Here is a 10,399-nt window from a genome sequence, read left to right on the forward strand (position 1 = left end):
TCAGTGGCAGGTTTTGTTCGATTGTTACTGAAATACATTGAAATGCAACACATTCTTTGTCAGATCTGCATGTTGTGATAGAAAAACATTTTGATGATAAATGTGACAAGAGGGAAAGGAAGTAACTGTAAATGTTATGGTCTTATGTCAATGAAGTACAGCAAATGTGTTGCAAAGTAATTCATTCAGGCAGGGCAGGCTACGACTTTTAATGCTTTTCATGCACATCAAAACATTTGTCATAACACAGAAGCATCAGCTAAAGAGACTGATGTGTTCAAATTTATCTCACATCAAAACATCTTACCAGATAGTGAGTATATCGGTCCACTGGCTTGATGAGGTCAGCACCCCACTATTGGTCCAATCTCGGACCACCCGGATTATTGTCCTGCATAGAAGCTCTAACTATTTTTTATCTTTTCAAACAGATTTTAAATGCATAATAGTTTATATTGATTATTTTTTTTTAAAGAAATGGCTAAAACAAATATAACCAACAACTGAGAGAAAAGAAAATAATGACTAGGCCTGACATAAAATGATCTAGTTGAAAATCTTATTGCTGACATTGTGCTGGACTAAAATTATTTACTAAACTAATTTAGAAAGTATAACTAAAGAAAGGAAGGAAGGAAAAGTAAGTAAATTGGACTGTGAGTGGAAAATGAGTGATGATAAGTGGAATTTTTGTCTAATACTCTGTGTAAACACCGGTGGGCCGCCAGGAAAACGCTGAGCAAAACGCCAGTGGACTGGCAGCTTTGCCATCAGTGGGCCAACAGTGGACCACTGCCCTCTGTGCACCAATGAGTGAAATGAATAAAAAGGCCTAAACATTCTGCTTGTCTGGAGTACAATAAACACATCATCACATATCAGTCATCAAATCTACACATCTGTCCAATGGAAGTGATTTTTTGTAAGCAATTCCAATATCATTGTTCATCCCTGTTAAGATGAACAAGAGTGCAGACAAAAAATAGGCTTCAAGATGGCTGCTGCTATTGTTTTTAGCTGTGCTAGCTCATGTACTGCTGTCCATTTTTATAGATAACAGAAAGTCAGAGTGTCAGAAACCACTAAAGCAAGTCTGTCTGAGATTCTACTTGAACATGATGTCATTTGAGGCAAGTGTGTGAATATTTAGGCCTGCAGTTTGATGGTATTTCGTAGCTATAGGCTCCCAGTACTTGTTAGCTTGTTAGCTTCATAGCTCCAGTGCCAAGCTACATTTGTGGTCAAAACTGCAGATTTTTTGTATATCAAATAGAAAAAATGTCTTTCTTAAGATTATCTCAAAGAAATAAAGCAGATCTCAGTATGGTATTATAAAGGGTCATTGCTTTTTGAAACCCCCTTTAGGAGAAAAGAGGAGATTAACAACAACATTTGATTGTAAGACGTTCTGGTGATGAATGAGAAAAGCGTGAGTTCTCCTTCTGCACTGATAGACGGCTGAAAGAGTTCTGTGATGTGTAAGAAAACAATGAGATCTTAAACTATTCTTATGGAACTATTATTCAGCTGAGACTGGGGTGAGACGAGTGAGACACTAAAGAGATAAATCACATACTTTGACAAGATTTTGATTGAAGCGAGAAAATCGGAGGGTTATTTCTCAGGAGCCACATTTCAGAAACAGGAGAAAATGGCTTACATCTCACTCTGATTTCATACAGGACTTAACCATGTTTAGGAGAAGTACATGAGATTAAGGGGAGATCTCATTCAGAATACTTCCTCTGAGTAAATGAGCTATTATATTCAGTCGACTGAGCCAGTCTTGGCTTTGCTTTTGAATGAGTCAGTCTGACTGCGTTTGAACCACCACTGTGATAAAACGCTTCCATAAAAGCAGGATTTCTCACCACTATTTGATCTTCTCTATGATTCTGTGCATCATGCTTATTTTAATTTCCATTAAAGCCCACATCATACTGCTGCCCTCATGTCTAGAGCTGCCATCACCTGTGCTTCCCACACACAGGCCTGGTGCCAAGAGGGGGCATGGGGGGTGACTCCACTCCTAGTTTTGTGTTTGTGTTTCATGTCCTGTAACTTGGGCTTCATTTTTATTTCTTTATGTATTCTGCAGGGTAGCAGAACAGCATTTTAAACTGCATTCACATGTATTACCTGGATTTTCTAGCTGAGCCAGCCATTCAGACATCTCAGTCAAACTCTAATGTGAGCTCGTGAGATAAAACTAGCAGCAGTTATTATATGATATATAAGTAACAGTTATTAACTATCATTAATAATCTACTACATAATGCTTAGTTTGCTTTTTATGGGGCCTGGTATTCATTATAAAGTGCTTTTTTTCTTTGTTGGCATGATTCATTATATCTAATCATTTATGGGGACAAAATTCTTGTTTTTCCCATAAACAGGAAATATTGTTTAGATGGAATGTTTATTTGAGTATACTTCACTTCGTTACCCTCATGACTCTTGGCAATTGCGTATTACTCTGAAGAACAATAAACATAATCATCTGGCTATTGCAAAAGTACACGCTTGAACAAGTCTTGGTCTGTTTTGGAAATAAAAACATTTGGCCTGGGCGTGTCGGTCTCCTACTGAGGGTGTAGTTTCAGGGTGTGATTCAGTAATATCCACACACCGTGGGTTGAATCACTCATTACGACAGAATCTGCTGCACCTTCAGGTGGACTCGTCATCACCTTCTTCACCGCCGTGTTCTGGAGCAGCAGCTGGAACACCTGAGTGATGTTGTGTGGTTACAATGAGGTTGAAGTGGTTTAGTGTAACAAGTGCTTCAGATTTCGCAATTAGTGAGAGTGACAGCTGTGCTTCCTCACCTTCTCCTGCTCTCTGTGTGTGTGCAGGGCTGCTCACAGGGCCCTTTCTGAACCTTGTGACCGGAGACCCCACACACTCCAGTGATGTTATCTGCATGAATTACAAATAATGAATACTTTGGTCTGGAAAAACAAAGAGTATTAAATGATAAGGCCGTTAAGTCATTCATTTTTCAGATGTTTCTGAGGAGATTAGAGACGAGAAAATCCACTTGCATATGGAAGGAGAAAGTCAAAGGAAAACAAAGTGGAAAAAAAGATACAGAAAAAAATGGGACTGAAAAAATGAAACAGACAAAAAAAAGAAAATTTGCAAATCAAGCAAAGAAGCTGCTGGTGTTCTCAGAACAATGGACTGTCCACCCCAGAGTCCAGACCTCAACACCACTGAATTCGAGATTACTGTGATCATTAGAAGAAAAAAACTCTAAGACTGAACTTTGGGGTTCCTGAGAGGCGCAACAGTCTAAATGTTGGCCCCATCGGTGTTGCCACCGTCATTTGTGGCCCAGGGTAGAACGGCCCTTCTTCTCCCTCCATCACCCAGCGCAAAGCTAGCCAACATGAGCGCCTATAGGCTAGTGTAACAGAATTGGCAGTCAGCATCCTCCTCCAAGAACGCTTATGGCCTTGCATTAGCAGCAGTTTGAAAAGATGCAATACCACTTCATGTAACTCTTGTGACAGTCTTAACCCTACCTTAAATTGAGGTGAAAATTGGGGAAAAATGCTAAAAAAAAGTTTGAACTTTGGAGGTGTGGAAAAACGTCTCTGCAATATCCCTTCTTTTTAGTTCTTCAGTTTTCAGTTCAGGTCTCCTGAAAAGAACGGAAGCTGTAATCATTTTCTGTTAGATTTATGTATTTGAAGGCTTTAACTGGGAATTAAATAAATGAAGGATGGTCACTGACTTTTGCACGGTACTAGGCAATGTATCGCTATTGTTGGAACAAAACCTCGTATCTTCATTTTTGTCGTTTTTCAGCTTTTGACAAAATCTGAAAATGTCTGTTGCCCTTTACATTGTGTTGAAATTTCATGATGAACAGACCAAAAGAAACAGCCCCAAATTACTTGGAAAAAATTCTGGTTCTATTGGAAATATGAAGTTTTGTTCCGACAGCAGCGATATATATATACACCGATCAGGCATAACATTATGACCACCTCCTTGTTTCTACGCTCATTGTCCATTTTATCAGCTCCACTTACTATATAGGTGCACTTTGTAGTTCTACAGTTACAGACTGTAGTCCATCTGTTTCTCTGCATACTTTGTTAGCCCCCTTTTACTCTGTTCTTCAGTGGTCAGGACCCCCATGGACCCTCACAGAGCAGGTACTATTTGGGTGGTGGATCATTCTCAGTAACACTGATGTGGTGGTGGTGTGTTAGTGTGTGTTGTGCTGGTACGAGTGGATCAGACACAGCAGTGCTGCTGGAGTTTTTAAACACTGCGTCCACTCACTGTCCACTCCATTAGACAGTCAGTCCACCTTGTAGATGTGAAGTCAGAGACGATAGCTCATCTGCTGCTGCACAGTTTGTGTTGGTCATCCTCCAGTCCTTCATCAGTGGTCACAGGACGCTGCCCACAGGACGCTGTTGGCTGGATATTTTTGGTTGGCGGACGATTCTCAGTCCAGCAGTGACACTGAGGTGTTTAAAAACTCCAGCAGCACTGAGCACTGAGACAGAGTTTAGCAATAAAGGAAAAATAGATATTTGCTTGAATGTTAAAGTCCAGTTGAGCTTCTCTAAAGTATCTACAGTGCACCTTTAAAATAAAGTGTTCCACAGTGGTGCTGAGCTGTGCAGCTTGTCTGCACAGGGTCTCACATTCCTCAGAACTGGAGAGAATGATGACAGAGCAGCGGTGCGAAATGGAACAGTGAGTCCAGAGAGCCGCACCCTCAACTTTTTTTTTTCCCTCGATCCTGAGATAGTGTGTATGTATGTGTGTGTGTGTGTGTGTGTGTGTGTGTGTGTGTGTGTGTGTATGTGTGTAGGAGTGTCTCCATGTCATCTTGGCATGTATATAATCATGACAGGCTGGTATAATAACCAGTGACGAAACACTTGCCAAATAAGTTTCCATTATGCTCTACACATGCAATGTGAGTCATTAAAAACTCATTAAACACAAAATCATTTTGTTTAAATAAATTTAAATTAGACCTTCTGTGTTGCTATCAGCAAAAATGTGCTTGGCATATAAACCTTTTAAAAGAGGTTTTTGGAAATAACCAGCTAGCATGGCTATCAATTAATGAAATCTGGTAGTTACCAGTTAGTATAGTAGTAGTAGACTTCATTTGCACAGGAAATGACTCCGTCTGACTGGAATTCATTGTTAACAACTTCAAACATTTTTCCCTGTTATTAGATTAACTAGAACACTGTTGGCTCTCTGTGTGTGAAATATTGTGACTAAGTTGAGCTGCTAGTGAGCAATGAGGACTGAAAGGGGAGGTGTGAGAACTGCCTGCTATGAAAACAACTCACACCTCCCCACAAAGATTCCAGTACCGAGGTAAAGCAGACAGCACACTTTACAGCTTTCCTCATGTCTAACAATCATGTACAACTGCCACAGTAGAGAATAGCTTTTAAATGTTGACTTCTGCACCTACGAAGACAAAATCCAAGTGCATATCTGTTGTAATTTAGGTTAAACCAGCAACGCCCACCTCAAGTGCTGCAAACCTGTTTTGCTGAAGTTAGCATTTCCCGTTCCACCTTAAACGATGTAGCAGTTACTTTCAGACACATGTGCAGTCACTGGGGTGTAACTGCTGCACTAGATTAGTGTATCAAATACAGTGCGACAGTGTAAATCTGGTACTGGCTGACACAAAAGGCAACTCTACAGACTTCAGTCATTTTTCTTGCATTGCAGTTTTCATATGTGAATCATGTGAAGATGGACAGCAGCAGCAAGAACTGCAAAAAAACAGCACAGAGAAGACAAGAATGAAAAAGCTAGTTAAGGAGGATGAAGACATATCCGAGCAGGTGGACAGTGAGAAATGCTGACAGGACCGTTACTTACTTAGCTAGCATTAGTTTGTAGCATATTGATTGTGTCACATTTAAGATAAAAGCTTTTGCCAGTTTTCTTTTTATCACTAGCATAGCCACAATGTTTGTGTCAGTGTAACATTTAAATAATAAATAAAAGTGAAAAATGAAGATTTTTAAAAAAGTTATTTTGCACAAAGGTAACACTGTGTGTGTGTGTGTGTGTGTGTGTGTGTGTGTGTTGCTGGAGAATTTGGGGTGGGCTGGTCTGCATCATGTAATTCTCAGTCCCAAGGCCCACTCCAGCCCTTGGAGGGGTGGCAGTGGGGAAGTAAAATCTTATATTATGAGTTAATATCATTTTTATATCATGTACGCAAACCAGTGGAGGGGCTCTACAATATAATGAATCATGCTTAATATGACCCGGAGCTGAACTAACAAGGACAAAATCTGATTTCAGATTTGCTCATATTTTCACATGATTATTAAGCAGTTTATTAAAGGCAGTAAACTAAAACCCTGCAGCATTCAAGTTTAAAATTTGTCTAATAGGCCGAGAGGAGTGGTTTGTTTTACTGCATCCAGATGATGAAGTAAGTCTGATAAATTAAAACCAGAGCACCTTCTGGGAAATGTGGAATTTCTGTGAAAGCCAAGCAGTGAAAGAAAAGAGTAAACAAGTCCCCTCTGTTGTATTGCGGTTTTCACTGGAAAATGAAGACAGAGCTCACATGTTTCTGGGTTGCTGAATATTGAGAGCTTTTAAAAAGTCAGGCTGCATTTATATCCAGAGGGTGATTCTGTTAAAGAGCACCAAGTTTACAGATTCCCCTCCTATGTTGTTACTGAATTAGATTTAGCTTTTGACATTAAAGCTTTAAAGCTGGAGAGCAATGCAGAATGCAGAAGCAAGGATGTATACAGCACAGATCTATTAGAGGTCAATTACAACCTCAATTCATAATACACTATAGTCAAAAAAAACAACAACAAAACGAAATTTTAGGTGTTATATATGTCCGTATCATGCTGTTGGAACAAATCTCTGAGCAGTAACTTTACAGGAGAGATAGAAAGCATTCAAATTATTTAATGTAAGTAAATGAATAAAATGATTGCATGTCATTTTGAATCATTTCTGTATGTCCATTCATTATGAAACATCACACAATGTAAAGAACAACTGGCATTTTGAAATGGCATAAAAAAAATTGACACATGACCGACAATATGATTATATATGTAATATGATGGTAAAACAGTGGTAAATCTGTGAGATACTGTAGCTTTTAGAGGCATCAAACTCTTCAGACGTCTGGTTCCTATCACCACCACTGTAAAAAAGTCTGACTTGAGGCGTTTCTCTAGAATGGAGCATTTCACACCAAACCACTCTGAATGACTTTTACATCTTAACCATTTAATTATGCAGAAAATTTGAAAACTTTTGAATTGCTCAACATTTTTGAACTGTTCAATTGCTCTCTTAACTGGTCACAGCTGGTCACAGCTTAGCCTAAGCTGATTCATCACTTTGTTGAAAGGGAAATGTACCATTTGACGTAGTTGCTAACTAGGTCTGAGTTCATAGAGCATCACTGTGAAATGTGAGTATTCTTCCTTCAGGGGTCTTAAGAGAAACAACGTTTAAACACGTCACAAGAGTGTGAAAAGGAAAAGTAGTGCAGTAACGTGGTTGTCAGAGTGTGAATGCGCCATTCATAAAGCACATTGTTCTGCTTCTTCCCTTCAGTCGGCTGATACCTCGTCTACTTTTAGACCCAGCCGACTGTCCTCCCTCTGGAAATGACAGCATTCCTTATTATAACTTTAATTACGCCTGCTGCTTTCAGGCAACTGCTCGTTTGTTCCTCAATTAACTTACATATGTTTGACCAGACCTCCGGTGTTCTCCTTCATGAGGTGCTGTTTATTCTGCATACAACTGTGCATTTGTTATCATGTTCTAGACCTAATTTTCCCAGCACTGCAGTAACACTGATGCGGTGGTGGTGCTTTAATTTGTGTTGTGCTGGTATGAATGGATCAGACACAGCAGTGCTGCTGTGCAGCAGCAGATGAGCTATCGTCTCTGACTTTACATGTACAAGGTGGACTGACAAAGTAGGAGTGTCTAATAGAGTGGACAGTGAGTGGACACAGTGTTCAAAAACTCCAGCAGCACTGCTGTGTCCGATCCACTCAGACCAGCACAACACACACTAACACACCACCACCACGTCAGTGTCACTGCAGTGCTGAGAATGACCCACCACTCAAATAATACCTGCTCTGTGGTGGTCCTGTGGGGGTCCTGACCACTGAAGAACAGGGTAAAAGGGGGCTAACAAAGTATGCAGAGAAACAGATGGACTACAGTCTGTAACTGTAGAACTACAAAGTGCACCTATATAGTAAGTGGAGCTGATAAAATGGACAATGAGCATAGAAACAAGGAGGTGAACTTATTGAAGTGGCCAGTGGGTGTACATAATTAGTTAATTTAGTGCATCTAATTCATTATTGATTAATTAATTAATGATTAATCTAGTTAATTTGGGGTCAGTCAAGGGCTGGAGGTTAGGGAATCAGCCCTGCGACCCGAAGGTCGTCGGTTCTATCTCCTGAGCCGACAGTTAGGTGCCCTTAAGCAAGGCACCTAACCCGAGGTAACTGCTCCCTGGGCGCTGCGAATAGGGCTGCCCACCGCTCCGGGCAAGTGTGCCCCCTATTGTGTGTGTTTACTGGTGTGTATGTGGTGTTTCACTGCACGGATGGGTCAAATGCGGAGGTGAAATTTCCCTGTTGCGGGACTAAGAAGGGTCACTCGATCTTAATCGTCAATGTTAAAAAATTAGCTCAGCTGCAAAGCACATGCTAACTCAGTCTTACAGCCAACAACAAACAAAACATTTATCGAGTAAAGCTCAAACGCCACAATTGACTCAATATCGCTCACTTACAAGCATTTTTTGAGTAACAGCAGCAAAAGCAATCCGATTAAAACCAAGAATAATGTAATTTCTGTTTTCCCTCTCATCTGTATGCTAATAATACTGTGCTAACTTGCTATGCTAGCTGCATCTGAATGTTGTAACTCTCTAACTTTGGGTTTTGAACTGGAGATACTTAAATGTCTTTAAACTTTATCACTCTGTATACATTTATTTCTACTTTCAATAAAGCTTGATGAGTTTCAGAGTAGTCAACTTGCTAATCATAGAGTGTTCAGTATCACCTCACAGTGATGCACTTTACGCAGACCTGCTGTGGCTGCTAACAAGGCTGTTTCATCAACTCTTTGCCATCCTGGATACTTTGAGGCCTACGTACTGTGTGTTCTATTGGATTTTTGACTAAAACCTGCATTAGTTTGTTTATGAATAAACTGCCATAAAATCTATTCCAGTCTTTAATCACATGCTTCATTTTTTCACTACACGCCATTGTTGTTCTTACCCATCTCCGCTCCCCCACAAAGGAAATGACAGCATCCTCAACACAGTATTGAGCAGTATTCAAGCTTCTAATAAGGTTCTCCACAAGATATTATCTCTGATGTAAGAAAACCCCATATTGGTCGATTCAATATGGAATATTACCTTTCTTAACATAAAGAAATGGAGTTTGGGTTAGAGTTTAATATGACAGCCAGTCCTTTATTTAAGGTTGAGTCAGAACAGCCATTAAGCACGAATGCCTTATTTTCAGCATCAGGAAAATAAGCAGAAAACATGTTTAACATTCAGCATTTCATTCTTTACCTTTATTACAGCTTCAGCTTGTTTCAGGAGACTTGCTTTCAAATCCACAGGGATGGGTTGAAGTTAGTTGCATTTTCTGATTCTCACAATCCAAGTAATCCCAAACACTTTGTTGAGGTCTGGACTCTGGGGTGGTCAGTACGCTGTTTTGAGAACACCTTCTTGACAGCTACACATCCGTTCAGACTCATAGCGCTGAGTTGTCTTCTCACAGTGGAAGGATGGACAGAAACACCTGTGTTTTTTTTAGATCTGAAGCAAAAGTGGAGCTTAATTTTCTCCTCTCAATTAAAGATGAAAGCTTTAAGTGCTGGTTATCTGATTGGGACAGTTTTGGTGGACTACCAGGTCTTGCAGGGGGTTGCTAGAAGGTTTTTTCCCCTCATTTTTGGAAACTCCTGATTTTTCTCTTATTTTCTTTTGACTTCCTCCTTTCTTATGTAAGTTAATATATCTAATCTGCTTAGAACTGTCTCCTGAAAAAATCAATAGCGTGTTTTTATCGGCTTTGATTGGAAAGGAAATAAATGAAAGGGGTCTCTGATTTCTGCTTGGTGCTGTATGTATGTCATTAATAAAGAATTAAGAATACTACACTACAGTTTTCAGTGCACTGTGAGTCTTTAGTAGTGAACTGTTCAGAGAGCCAGGTTTACCATTTAGAATTACCTACAAAATGACTCAGTGCCTGAGCACAGTGAAGGTCTACTGACAGATCATTCACAAATCTTCTGGGCCTGCTCTGTAATTCTATGCGTGGAAGCTGACTGGCTGAGGCTAAGA

This window comes from Colossoma macropomum, unplaced genomic scaffold, assembly GCF_904425465.1.
Source record: "Colossoma macropomum unplaced genomic scaffold, Colossoma_macropomum, whole genome shotgun sequence".
Lineage (NCBI taxonomy): Eukaryota > Metazoa > Chordata > Actinopteri > Characiformes > Serrasalmidae > Colossoma > Colossoma macropomum.